This window comes from Equus quagga, chromosome 7 (genome assembly GCF_021613505.1).
Source record: "Equus quagga isolate Etosha38 chromosome 7, UCLA_HA_Equagga_1.0, whole genome shotgun sequence".
Taxonomy (NCBI): domain Eukaryota; kingdom Metazoa; phylum Chordata; class Mammalia; order Perissodactyla; family Equidae; genus Equus; species Equus quagga.
This window is the reverse complement of record NC_060273.1, coordinates 108,222,674-108,237,863: the sequence shown is the minus strand read 5'-3', so window position 1 is coordinate 108,237,863 and position 15,190 is coordinate 108,222,674. Positions and strand designations below refer to the sequence as shown.

The 15,190-nt window shown below is 37.6% G+C and overlaps 1 pseudogene; it reads right to left on the bottom strand.

Moving 5' to 3' along the window:
* Positions 1–2,750: 2,750 nt before the first annotated feature.
* On the bottom strand, positions 2,751–12,339 carry LOC124242643 (dematin-like; annotated as a pseudogene).
* Positions 12,340–15,190: the final 2,851 nt, after the last annotated feature.

Genomic DNA, 15,190 nt, shown 5'->3' with positions numbered 1-15,190 from the left:
CTTTGGAATAGAGAGCTAAGAAGAGTCTGTAACTCAGTGTAGACGTATAGGTTTTGATCGAGGCAATGTTCTACTAGAGGAATTCTCAGATAAGGTAGAGGAAAATAGGTTTTAGAATGGTACAATAAATAATTCACAAAAATAACAAGATCACTGATTCAGTTTAACTGTGTTCCAAGACAAACTAGATTTTTAAAAGTCTCGCCTAAAACCTTTGTTTTGGAGTCATAGGTTTCTAATAATATATAAACTTTAAATTTTTCTCCTACATTGAGTACAGGATCCTTCCAAGATTTTTAGTTTCCAGAGTCTCAATTAAATTCTTTTCCAATTTAAATTTTAAGTTTCATCCAATTGAACTTCAATCTAATCTTACTTTATTTTTTGGTACCAAACCATTAAAAAGCTGTTAGGAACATATACTCAATGATTTCCATTAATGTTATCAGTATGATAAAAATTTGTTTCCAACATTTTTGTTTCTGGGGAGCTCTGAAAGCTGGAAAGCTAAATCTCTGAACACATTGTTTTTATTTGCAGGACAAAAATGAAATAAGTTTACTTTGAAATTAGAAATTGCTAATCCTATTTCCTAGAGTTGTTAACAGTGAGTCACTGTTTACAATTGGATTATCCACTGAACCAAGGGCCGCGTACCATGTGCGATGGAAATTGAAAAAGCCTGTATGACTAGCTGCCATTGATTTTATGTTACTGCACAATGGTAAATGTGCCATCTCTTTAACACTACACTCTATAGCTCTATTAAAGTGCACTCTTACGATTAGAAGCACATGAAAGTAAATCATTTGATGATGAGAAAATTAAAAATACAATAATTAATGAGACTGACTTAACTTTTGGCTGCCTCAATAATAATTATTATTTTTTCTGCTAAGTATTTTATAAAAATGTGGAAGTATTGTCAAAGTCATCACATTGTGCTGGGAGACAACTCTTCTTTTTATCTTGTTTCTATCACTCAATAACATGGAACCTGAGCTGATCTTCTGGTTCTCACATTAGGAAGGAGATGTCTTTAGTCCCCTTATATAACAATGTATTACTCCTGGTAGAGCAGAGAACCAGAATCTATCTATCTATCTGTATATATAATGGCATCAGTACAATAAAAAATTTGTTTCCAAGTTCATCTCTCACTCTCTGTATCTATACGTATATACATACAGAGAGAGAGAGAGATTTATTATAAGGAATTGAAGAATTGGCTCACACAATTTTGTAGGCCAACAAGTCCCAAGATTTGTAGATAATTTAGCAAGTTGGAGACCCAGGAGAGCTGACGATGTGGTTCCAGTCCAAAGACCAGCAGGCTGAAGACTTAGGAAGAGTTAATGTTTCAGTTGAAGCCTGAAGGCACAAAAAAAGCTTCCTTCCTAGTTTTTGCCTTATCTGAGTACCATTTGTATTTGGAGTCTCTCTCTTTCTACATACACACATTTCAAATCCACTTTCTTTTCCCTGCGTTTTACTTTTACTTAAATATTGGCAATAATAGAATGCTCCTGTAATAATAGTTATATATATTTTTTGGGGGGTTGGGGGGCTGTGATGAAATGCAACCTTTAATTCCATGCAGAGTCCTCTTCCCCAGCATTATTACACACACAGTGGAAAGGGATGTCAGGTCTGAACAGGAACAAAATCCAGATCTGGGCAAAAAAAAAAAAAAAATGTATATATATATGTGTATATATATATATACACATACATATGTAATTATATACATGTATGTATTTGCAGATAAGAAAAGTTAGGAGTGTGATTAAGGTAGGGCAGAGAGTTAGGTGAGGAAAGTGTGAAGCAGGGAGAGGGTGCCCAGTAAATTATATTCTTTAGAGAGTGGAGGGGGATGCATGTGTATGGGTGGGACATGGTAGGCAGGATACTCAGAAATGTCCCTGTAGCCTGGCCTCTTGATCCCATCCAAGGGAGTCTGAAGGCCTGGGTTCTTCCCAGGACCTGGGGTGGTGCTAGAAAGTAGAACTCTAGCTGACTTTGCCTGGAGGCTGATGGTGGGCTGGGTTTGTATAAGTGACACCTCCTCTCCAAGCCAAGGCTTCCAAGGCTGGAGCAAGGGGCTTTGAAGCTCAGGGTGGGGGCTCACAAGTAAAGGACAAGTGGAGCTAGAGGGCAGGGTGACCTTGCTAGAGTCATAGAAGCAGGAGGTGCAGGCACAGGGGAAACTGTCAAAGATGAGGCAAAGAAGAGTGTTTGGGTGTGTACAGGGACCTGGAGCTTTCCCTGCCTGGCTGCTTCCCACCCTCACCTTCCTCCTACTAGGGCCAAGCGTTGGACCCAGCCATTGATCAAGACAGCTGATAGGCCTGACCACTAAATGTCATGTTCATTTTTCTTCAGTCTCTTCTGGGGACCTTCATGTGGGGGTGGGGGCAGGAAGAGGATACAAACATTAACCCTGTCTGTGCTGGAGTCCAGGCTGGGTTTGCCCTGTGCAGTGAGGACCAGGAGTGAGAGAAGGAACACCACTCCACCCCCCATTATGGGGAAGAAAGTCCATGTCCCACAACCCCAGGGCTGCAGAGGTTTTGGTTCCCCCTCGACCCGGGGCATAGAGCCTGCCCCACCTCTGACCCACTTCCTTGCTCCCCCACAAGATGACTGCTCCCAGCTGGCCATTGGAAGAGCATGCTTTGGGGTCAATGACCCCAGCTCCAGAGCCCTGAAGCAGCAGGGGTGACGGTCAGGCATGGAGAAGGTGAGGGCAATCAGTAGAGAGAGGCCTTTTCCTTGAGTTTATTCTGCTTCCACAGAGCCAGCCTGCTAAACTCTTCAGGAGACATGGAAAATACCCTTGGGAAGTCCTTGGCTGACAGATGCCACTCAGGCTTCATCAGATCCACACCTGGAGGCAACTTGGTTCACCCCTTATTGGTCACCACCAGCATTTTATAGGGACGGATTTGCAGGCCTGGGCTTACATTCTTATTCTCCATGGGCTAAAGTCTGTGGACTGTAGCCGGCTCAGGGTGGTCCTGCAATAGGTGAGGAGAGAACACTTAGATCTTCCAGGGTACAAGGAAGTAAGAAAGGGTCTCTGGTCCTTTCCTTCAGATAGGCAATGACTTTTCCATCTTTTATTTCAAGATCATCTTTCCCAAGTTGGAAATCACCTTACTGAGTTCTTCTCTCTGACGCTTGCTGAGAGCCTCCATCTCCTCTCTGGAGTCATCATCTTCCTCCTCCTCCTCTTCTTCCTCTGCCTCCCTCTGAGATGCCTTCTGCTTTCTCCATTCTGTCTCCACAAGGGCCAGTGGCAGGGGCATGGTCAGTAGCCAGTTTTCATCTTGGCTGGCTGCTTGGGGTTGGGGGATGGGCCACAGGGATCTTAGCTGCCTTGATGATGAAGTCCTCAATGAAGTGCTTGCTCTGGGGGCTGCCTCACATAGACTCTCTCTGCTTGTAGATGGGTGGTTTCTTATAGATGTTGGAATCTGGGCAGATGGTCTTAGGATGGTGGGAATGGGTCAGGTTGGTCTCGGGAGTCCCAGTGCTTCTTTCGGCTGAAGCCTGAGAGATGGTACCAGGGGACTGGCTCTCTTCTTACGCCTCTGGGGATGGTGGGGAGTTGTGGATTTGGGTGATAGCTAGCATTTGGCTTCCAGGAAACTCCATGTGTTCCAGGAGGGACTAGGTAAAGTGGCATTTGTAGATCATGAGGTTAAGCCAGTAGATGTCCAGGATGGCCTTGTCCTGGGGGATGGCAGCCAAGTCCTTGTAGCTCAGCACCTGATTGTCCGTGGAGTTTGTGTGCTAGCTCTGTTTTTCCAACTGACAGTAAAATAACTGCATAACTAGTAAAAATTTTTTAAATGTCCATCTGTGTACCATGTAAAGTAAGCCAGGTTACCACCAGTGGTTTGAGAAAAATTAAATGTAAGTTATTTTTAAAGAACTCTAATATCAGACACAACATGAACAGTTTAAAGTAACTGTTTTTAAAATGTGTTTAGTTTTGTAAATGCCTACAAAGTAGGCTATATGTGGGGTTTTGTAAACTAGATACTACACAATAAGAACAACGGGTTATAAATTTGATTTTATAATACTAACATTGTTATTTATGTCCAAATAGATGCACATTTATGCATTCATAAATAAACTTAACATAATATGTGATATTAATATATTATGTGAATTAGACAACATGCACCAAAATTAAGAATTTTAAAGGATGGTATACAAACACAAATAGAAATAGATATGTAATCAGTCTTCTCTACAACTCAGTCATTAGTCTTGAGCACAACATACTGCTTATACTCCATTGGGTAAAATCTGGGAATCAGAATTTGATTGCTTAGCAGAATCAGTGATTTCACATTTTTTAAAGACTCCATTTTCAGCCTTGATCTCTGAGATGAAGTCGTTTATTTTATTACGTCCCCTCCACAATTTCCAGTTATTTGAGTACTTTTATTTTAGTGTGGCATAGTGGTAGCAGAGCATAACAATGGATTGTGAAACCGGGAGAACCTCTGCTGAAAGACCAATACACACAGATTTTGGTATACTAATTAGTGGTATTCAAAATTGTTAAACATAGATGTATTTTTCTGGGAAAGCTATAGGCAAAAAAGAAAACAAAACAAAAAGACATAGATAGCTGAGTTGGCAAAGAGGTACTCTGCAGACTGCCGACTCGTTATACATTACTTCACAGTTGTTCACTATGGGCTTAAGGGCAAATGGGACGCCTTCAGTTTTTGCTTACGAAGACAAAGGGAAAATCTTCTCTTTTTAGAGGATGTTTTAAGTAGGATGTGGCTTATAAAAGCATCTTATTAAAATGGCATTCTCCCCATGGACATGTGTATTAAGAACCAATTCACCCAGCCTAAAATCAATTACCTCTGCCTGTGGCAATGAAATCTGTGTGAAACATATGCTCAGAGGTAGTTAGCATTCCACTGAAGGTTACTGCTTCCGTCCAAGAGAGCAGTACCCAATTTAATCAATTCTCTGAGTGTTAAATCTCAGATAGTAAACAACTTAGATTATAACCTGTGTAATTATTAAGTATAACAAGACACTGTGTTTTGACTAGCTAATTCACAAAGTAATCAGTGGTTAACTAGAAAGTTCTGATTGTTTAATACTTACTTGAACTTTTATTCAGAAGTAACACAAAGCAAGTTTGAATATTAACTTATTCCCGTGAGTTTGGACTTGCCCTCTTCGTATATGTTCTGCACATTGCAGTCAGAGTTTTCTTTCTAAAGAAAAACTTAGGTCATTCTACTGCTTAGCATGTTCATCTGCTCTTCCATGCTCTCTTGGCAGAATTCAGACACCTTTACATGGCTTAGTAGGCCCTTCGTGATCTGACCGCTCTTTACTTCTGCAGCCTCATCTTTTATCCCTGCACCTCTCCATCTCCTCTCCTTTTCTTCCACTGGAATTCTACACTCTGGTCATTCTGAATTTCTTTTTATTTCTTCAAACACAATACAATCTCTCACTTCTGGGCATTAATTAATACAGGCTGTTGCCTCTGTCAGGAACTTTCTTCTGCTTTTTGTTTAACTCATTTCGGTTTCAACATAGATAGCAATTCCCTGGACAGCTTTCCCTGACTCGCCAAGACTGGATTAGCTCTCTTTCTGTATTGTTCCATAATGCTCTGTTTTATGCCTATCATAGGTTTCTTCATGCTGAACTTACTGGTTTATTTAATAGTGTCTATTTTCCACACTATTGTATTCCTAGAGGCTAGGTGTTAAGCAGGTAGTAGTTGCTCAAAAAATGATTATTGAATGATTGCATGATTAAACTCTTAGTCAAAAATATAAAGGTGTTTCTCAATCTCTTAGTTGACACAGAAATGATTCTCAACACACCCCAGAAATTTGATTCACTTCCATCAGAAGCAATGGCTTACTCAGAATGGTTTTAATGGCAAATGGGAGGCATAGGAAGATCTCCATGATATGAGGAGTGTGTGAAGGTGTATTTGAAAAGTCCCTGGGTGAGTCTGATGTGTGGCCCTGCCGCAATATGGGTTCTAGATTAGATTCACTAATTGAAAGTTTTTACACCAAAACTTTGGAAAATGGGGAAAAAAAGACCTTATCATTTGGATTTACAAAAAAAGAAGAAAATGGCTAACCAGTTACCGGTGCCTCCCAACCTGGTTTTAAAATATCATTTTTTACCTGGGAATTCTTATACTTTCCATTAGTGTGAGATCTGAGGGTACTACTGTTAATGGCTCCTCCAAGAACATGACTTAGCTATGTCAGACCCTGCTAAGGTTTCTGTTTCATAGGACTGTGGAGGTGTTTGTAGGTCCCAAGGTTCACCCAAATAGCATGAGTTTTAAACTACAAGTAGAAATCTTATCTGTAAGCAGCTACTGTATCTTTTTCTAGCTACACTCCATTAAAAGATTTGGCCTGGGCTGGCACTGTGGCCAAGTGGTTAAGTTCGCATGCTCTGCTTCGGTGGCCCAGGGTTTTGCCAGTTCGGATCCTGGGTGCTCACCTAGTGTCGCTCATCAGGCCATGCTGAGGGGGCGTCCCACATAGCACAACTGGAAAGACCTGCAACTAGAATATACAACGATGTACTGGGGGACTTTGTGGAGAAGAAGAAGAAGAAAAAAAATGGCAACAGATGTTAGCTCAGGTGCCAATCTTTAAAAAAAAAAGGTTTGGCCAATGTATTCATATCAGAAAATGAAATGTTAGGATATTAGAAAGTAAGATGTTTAAAATAAAACAAATGGTGGCTTTTGGAATCAAAAGCTTTTAGGGATAAAATAAAGGAGGAAGCTTCAGAACTTTTACACATCAGTAAAAAATTAGCAGCTACTTAATCCTAGACAGAATTTGCTAAAGTATTTGGGGAAACATATGGGAAAAATGGTTTTAATGAACAATTTAAAAATTTCTTGCTCCTTGTATCTTAGATAAAGAATACCTTTATGTAGAAGAATTTGCTATTTGAGAACAAATCATTGACGAAAAATGAATTAGTTAATTACTGGTATAGAGACAGGAGAGTTAACTCCTGGAAGAACAAACTTGACTCCTATCACTAGCAAAGTAGAGTCATACATTATAAAAAGTTATATGAATTTACATCTTTTTTGACAAAGGCCAAAAAGTTTCGCAATACTCCATGTTATCAGAGGTATGGGGAGAAACATACTCTCATACACAGCTTGTGGGTATGCACCAATAACCTTAAAGACATTTAAATCTTTTCGTATTAAAATTTTGCATCCAGAATTTATTGTAAAGATACAAGTAAATTGATGCTAAAGATGCACGTACAGAAACGTTACTGTAACTCCAAAATGTTGAACCTGTTGGAAGCAGGGAATTAGTCTGTTTTATGCAAAGTATCTAGAACAGTGTCTGGCACATGGTAGGTATTTAATAAATATTTGTCTTTGTCATACTTGTTTGTAATAATAATAAAAAGCAATTTAAATGTGTAACAACATAGAAATGGTTACATAAGTTAGGGTACATTCAATAAGTAAAATTTTATGCAGTTATTTAAATGAAAGACATGAAAAGAAGTGTATTATGTAGGGACTTTCATTATATATTAAATATATACGCATATACATAATTTAAAAAGCAGATAACATGATGCTTAGGATGGTCTTATTTTTGTAAATATTTCTTTTAAAATGGCATACACTAAAATGTTAACCATGGTGAGATATCATGTAATATTCATTATATTTTCTTATGTTATATTGCTCTGTATTACTTGTCAAATAAAATAATAAGATGAATTAGTAAAAGTTCATGTTGATAATTCACAGATTAGAGAACACATTTCATACTCATTAATATGGCTAAACGCTTTTATGATCTTATTCTCATTGTCCTTTGTATCTTAATCAACTACTTTCTCTTCATGTATACTTTCTTCCAAACAGACTGAGTTCCTAAGCTATACGATAACTCACTTAATTATGGCTATTTAATGTTACTTAAAATATTCTCTTTTTCTGAAAATGCTTTATCTTTTATCTCTGTTGAAATCCTTTCATTTGTCCAAGATGCGTCTCAATAATGTCTTCGATTTTTGAAGACATAATTTTTAATTTAAGTTTTTATTCTTCCATTTATTTTATATCTCTTATGGCATTTAACTCCTTATATATTATATTTGTGTTTTTTCTGAACATGTAATTTCCACTCATAGAATAAATATTTGATGATATGGAATAGTGTCTTATTATTTACACTGCATAATGTATAGCAAAACATCTTGAATAGAGCAGAAGATTTTTTGAATTACTGAACAGAGATGTTTTCATAAAAAGCTCAATTACAGTCTTACTTATATAGAAGGAAAAAAGGAAGAAAAAAATAATGTTTATAAAATAGCTTAAAATTCTGAAGGGAAATTTCAAAATATTTTGCAAGTTTTTATTTTACCTGCTGAAGAGAGTTTGTGTATATATTTTAAAATTTAACTAGTTCATGGGGCCGGCTTCACGGCCAAGTGATGTTCGCGCGCTCCGCTGCGGTGGCCCAAGGTTCGGATCCTGGGCGCGGACATGGCACCGCTCGTCAGGCCACGTTGAGGCAGCGTCCCACATCCCACAACTAGAAGGACCTGCAACTAAGATATACAACTGTGTACAGGGGGGGTTTGGGGAGATAAAGCAGAAAAGAAAAAAAAAAAAAGATGGGCAACAGTTGTTAGCCCAGGTGCCAATCTTTATTAAAAAAAAAAAAATTTAGTTCAAATGTAGAGCATTAGAATGAGGAATTTTTTTTAAAAAACCACTGTTTTAGTCATTCTAGGTCATTGTTTTGTTTCATTTTACAATAATTAATGTATGACAATGATCTTATCAGATCACACATGCAGGAGTCAGAGCAAATGTAATTTTGAAGTTAGCCTGAGTTAGAGATTTGGAACTGATATATGCCCACAGAAGTTTTTGTGATTTTCTCTAACTTAGAAATACCTGAAATCTTTCCAAGCTGATCCGTTTGAGAATTTAAGACCAGAAAGTTTAGATAAGCATCTTAGGAATTATGACTATGCTTTCTCAAATGTGGCAGGTGTGCCACACTCCATTTTGGCTTTCATACAGAATCTTAATCCATGCAGGAAGTATGCCACTTTATCTGTCTCAGTCATTAGTTCTACTGACACCTCTAAGTTGGGAGATCCGAACGCAATCACGGATAGCACACACCTGTTTAATACTTAATAGCTCTTGTCATGGCGGTCATTTAAAAATAGGGTGGTTCTAAATGCATCCCTATTTCCTGGGCAGGTCGTTGTCGGGTCAGCAGATTTCTCCACTGAGACAACTTGTCTGACCTTGCTTCTGTGTCCATTGTGTCCTTCCACTTCTCCATTCAGCTGTGAGTTGCCCATTGCCTCAGCTGGGCCTTCAAAGCACTCTGAACTTACCGTTCCCAGATGCTCCGGGACTGGCTGTTTTTATTTCTAATTTTTCTAAGAATGGCCATGTAGATATGTGTTAGGCTTGGGTTCATGAAGGAGTCAAAGCAAAGCAGCCTGCTCCACAGTTAAAAATAGGGAAGTCTTACAATGAGTTGCCCCAACTCTCTGAGCTGGGGATAAACAGGGCTGATCTATTTTGGAAGCTTTTTTGCTCAGATCTCATTGCAGTGCTTAAGAGGCTGCCCCAGCTGTCCTCAGGTATGTACAGGAGAGTTAACTACAGCCTAGGGAAAGGGTTGAGCACAGCTGCCCTATAGAGATCAGACCTTTTTCTTTATCATCAAAAGCAACAATAACTGTAACCACCACAACAAAAAAAGGGTATTTTCTCTTTTTAACTTATACCACAATGCATGTCTTGTCAGGTTTGCATATTTGCCTAGAGAACACTGCTAAAATGCTCTCAGCCCAGTTTTTGATGTTGCTCATGTTATTATGCTGTAATGTCACGGATGTGATCATGGATATTTAAGAATAAAGTTTAATTGTATTGTAATTTGCCTTTTTTCTTTGCTTCAAAGCTCAAGTATTTTAGCAGTTTAGGAAAATGTTTCAGAGTTTCTTTTTTTTTTTTTTTCCCAGATTAAGACAATGTGTGCCTGTAGCATTCATCATTTAAGAGAATGGTGTTTTTCTCTTTCAGACCCCAATTTCCACTCATTATTAGAGAGCTGAATTCTAAATCAAAAATTATGGAGAAGAGATGTGCAACCTGAATAAAACATTTCCAGAAGGGCCTGAATAATGGTCCTGAATAAAGAGAACTGAAATGTTCTTGAATTGTAATTGGAAAAAACTCAAGTGTGTATACTAAGTAGCACGTGTACTAAGAAGAGCTTAGTTATTATTCTTAGTGCTATTTAACATTTATGGGGCCCCGATAGTATTTTTAGTTCTGAATTGAACACAAGTGGTCTGGTAAGTGATCCCCCATCGCAGTTACCCACGTGGAGACTCACCTGTAATCCTTCTCTGTGCAGAGAGGGGCAGCACTGGTGAGCAACCCCAGAGGGAGTGGACTGTTAGTGCAGCAGTGTAATCTGACTCACAGCAAAATAAGATAATTAGTTCAGACAAATATGGCCTTTGAAAATATCATTTGACACCTTTTTTCCCTGATCTGATTCCATTGAGGCTGAACATTCAGAAGTTAGCAAACGCATTTGTTGGACTCATACAAGAATGCTGAGAAACTGCAGAAGGTGGTAAAGGTAGATTGAAGAGGACTAAAGATTACGGTCAATTTCTGACCTCAAGGATTTTATGCTCCAAAGATAAGTAGCAGAATGTCTTTTCTTCTTTGTCTCATATCAACAGTATAGAATCAACAGTAATGGCTACTGCTTCTGATACTTAATTCTGAAAAAGCATGATAGAAAAATTTCTGAAGTAATGAATATTACAGTCTGGAGGAAATTAAAAATAAGAGAACATAATCCTATGATAATTAAATGTTAGATGGAATTGAGAAAGGTGTATATGTGAGCCACGACAGAATTTGTAGGAATAAACATGATTCTATGTGTAAATTTTTGTGTTAGTGGCTTTATATGCACAAGGGTAAAAAATGGTCCCACCGCTGAGAAGAAACTAAACATCCACCAATAATGATAATACAGGGGACACTTCGCATTCTAAGTTAAGAAGTATACACTTTATTCTCTGGGCATTAGGGAGCTGTTCAAAATTTTTCAGCAGGTGAATGACATGTCCAGAATTGAGTTTTATGAAGACTAACCTGATGGCATTTTCAGGATTGATTAGCATGAAGCCTGTATTGTGACAGAACAGATTGTGGTAATGCAAGTCTGAAATATGGTGGTGGCAATGAGAATAGAAAGGAAGAAATTGATTTGAAAGATCCATGACAGTGGGACTACGGGACTTGATTATTAAATATGGGACCTGAAGTAGGGAGACGTCAGAGATGACTCTAGACACTTTGAGAGATCAAGTATGGAAGGAAAAAAATGTCCTGTCAGTGGCTTACTATTATCTCCTGGATCCTGTGAGTTGTGTAATCAACTGCATTCTAAAAATCTTGGGTCCAAATCCATGTTCCACATCTACTAAGCACACCATGTCATCCTGGCATCTATGTTTTTCACAGTGATCTATTGCCAACCATAGTTATTACATTACAGAAAAAAATAGTGTGTGGCAAAACTATAGGCGACTAGACCAAGAGAATGCAAAAATAATTGCATTTAATGTATTTAAAAAAATTAAACCTCAGCCGGCCGATGGCACAGTGGTTGGGTTCGCACATTCTGCTTCAGTGACCCAGGGTTGGCCGGTTTGGATCCAAGGTGCAGACATATGCACTGCTTGTCAAGCCATGCTGTGGCAGGCGTCCCATATGTAAAGTAGAGGAAGATTGGCATGAATGTTAGCTCAGGGCTGGTCTTCCTCAGCAAAAAGAGGAGGATTGGCAACAGATGTTAGCTCAGGGCTAATCTTCCTCAAAAAGAAAAAAAATTAAACCTCAGTAAATAAAAGTTCTAGTAAAAATTCACTTCCAAAATAGACTAGATCAATCTAAGTTAGAAATTTGCTTTAAATGTATCCATCCCATTGAAAGCAAAGCACTAGTTACACACACACGCACACACACTCTAGTAGGTGTCTTTTCTCTGGAATCACTTTTAGTTGTTGAGGAAATATTGCTGAAGTGGTGTAGTCTGCTGAGGCAGATTCTCCTAGAAGTTTTATATTACACAAAGTGCATTTCTTTTTAAAGTTTTCAAACCGCCCCTTACTGACTTGAAATTTAATGCATCTTACACTTACATTCTCCTTTGCATTTTTAGCAAGTTTCAGCCAAATGCTTGTGTAACTACTTGGCATGTTCACAAATTACCAGGATCCTGAAGGACGTATATTTCTATTCTTCTGTCCACATATTGAGAACATGGGTTTAAATAGATGCCTTATAGTATCCCCTAGACTCACTCAAATGGTCCAGAAAAATGGGGAAGTAATAATTCCAGTAGACTCTCTTGCTTAAGGGAATTGGAACTATTCTATGTAGAAGTATATGCATGCAGTTTAAAAATTTTATGCAAATATATATAACCATTCTACAGAAAAATAAAAGCATTATTGCCAAAGCCACAGTTAATAAGACATTACTGGACTAACTTCATTCATGACTTCAGATATTTTCCAACTTTATTATCCTGTTTTGAATTTCTCATCTTTATTTAAAACTTTATTTTCTTTTATAGTATGTATTTTCGTAATTCTCATGTATCATTTAGCTGACATTCTCAAGTTGTATTGGTGTCATAGAGGCACGTAAATCCAGAAGATAAATGTCACTATCTTCATGGAAAGTAAGAAAATCTTACTCCAATTTTTTTTTAGAGTTTCCAAAGACTTAGCATTAAAATACACATTTACTGTTGTTTTTGAGTAAAGGCAGCATTCACAGGAATTTAAGAGATAAAGCTCAAAATTTCAAAGGGATGTTAGATTTGGAGGAGCAGGCAGCTTTATACTCTGCCCATGATTCCTGGAGGACATGCTCACAAAGCAATGTACAGCATAGTGACAAGGACTTCAGATACTGGCATCAGACAAATCTAGTTTGAGTTCTGACTCCATTATTAACTAGCTGGGAGGTTAACTTATTTAATTTCTCTAAACCTTAGCTTCATTGTCTGTAAAATGGGGGAGTTATAATATTTACTTCGCAGGGTTGTTACAAAGATATTGTATGTAAAATACTTAGTAAGAGCCTGTCTCACAGGCCAGTGTTAATTCATAACTGCTATGAGTATTATATGGAAGTCATAAAAGATGCCTATTTGATATTGCAAATTTTAAAACACCTTCCTAGGACACCTCACAAGTTGGACAGTTGTTTTTCTCTTCACCGCTCTGTCAACCTTGTGCCCTTTCCTCCATTACCACATGCATTTCTACATTATCATTGCGATTTAATAATTTGATTGTCTTTGTTACTCCAAGGAAACTGTGGGCTTCCTGAATGCTTGTTCTGGAAATGGATATGGATCGCTCACTATACACTAACTGGGGTTAGGTTTATGTAAATGTATAGCTAAACATAAAATTAAAATATTGTTAATCACAAATTTTATTTGTTTATTTTCATCTCGGCAGAAAACCAAAATATTAACTTGATAAGGTTACTTATATTGAGTTTTAGTCACATTTAAGTAATAACCAAATTTTAGTGAGAATATAAAGCCAGATTACACAAATACCTCTAGTTCATGGTATACTGTGTACAGAGCAGAACAGTTGGTAACTCTGGAAAGACAAATGGAAGGGCTGGATCACTTAGGAGATTAAATTCCCATTTTAAGTGAATAAAAAAATGCAAAAGTTTCAAATAGATCATGGTCCAATTAAACATTCATTTTTCAATTCACCATATGATTTCATGGGCAAACAGCTGATAACATCCAAATATCATTCAACTTCCTTGATGGACCTGATTTATTATTTTGAGATTAGATACAAATTCGTTTGAAACAAAAATGGTGCCTTATTGAACTTTGTTCCTCAGATGCCTATAGATGCAGGTATTATTTTCAATGTAAAGATAAATTGCAGAAATAATTTTGAAGATTGAGGCCAATCTTTTCTTCCTTACCCCTGAGTTTCTTTCTCTGTGATATAAAATAGCAACATACATAGCCTTCTTATATACTTAATGACATTTCAGCCAATTATCTGTTTCCTTCTAAGCCCCAAATCAGGCATGATGTAAAAATAACTTAGGTAAAATTTAACACAATAAAACAAACCACATACAAGGTAGACTTTTAAACAAATTAGAAAATGTCACGCTAAGGCCAATTCTCCTTAGGCAAATATATGGATAGAGATGATTGTGTTAGTAATTTAGGAATAATGTCCACCTTATTTTAGTCTGAGTTGTCTTGGTAAATTGAAGCATGTAAATTTAAGTTTTTTCCCTGTTTAACATGGAGAGTGATCCTGGGGATTGCCTGAAGACATCCCCTTCAACATAGCCTTAATTTTGGAAGTGTTGAGCGGGCAGGAACAAAGACATTTAAAGCCACCACTTCCAAATTCTCCTTGTCAAAGATCATTGGGAAGCGATAGTGAATGCTTGGCTCATTAAGATTGAAGTATTTGAGACATTTTAGAATTTCCTATACATGGAAAGATTTGGGGCAGTCTTTCGTTCTTAGGTGAGTGTGAGGTTGTCTGAGGGGCTGTGTGCTTCTGAGATTGGGACTCTTTGAGTCTGAATTCTCAAAATACAGTGAGTAAACCACTGCTAGGACATGAGGTAATTATCGGTGGTAGAAGAGCAAACACTTTTTAATTTTAATAGCTGAGATTTTTAAAATATGGGATAAGAAAATATAGCTAACAAAATAAGCGAGAGATTTCATGAGATAACTGGAATTAGTGTGAAATGAAGTAGTTAGTGTCTTTAGCAAATACCTGTATTCTTTTTCATGGTACATTGGCATGTCTTACAAGGATATGGCCAAAATTATGAAGATATTATACAAAGGACTGAACTTTGGGAAACACTGTCCTTAAAGGGAAAAATTAGGTAAATTATTCATTTTTCATTGTTTGTCTTATTGCAGTGATGGATAATGAACATTTTGTTGCTTTCACCACCAATGAACAAGAGTGACTGCATTAAATTACTTTCTTCCAATGGAGAAAACATAACCAATTTTGTATG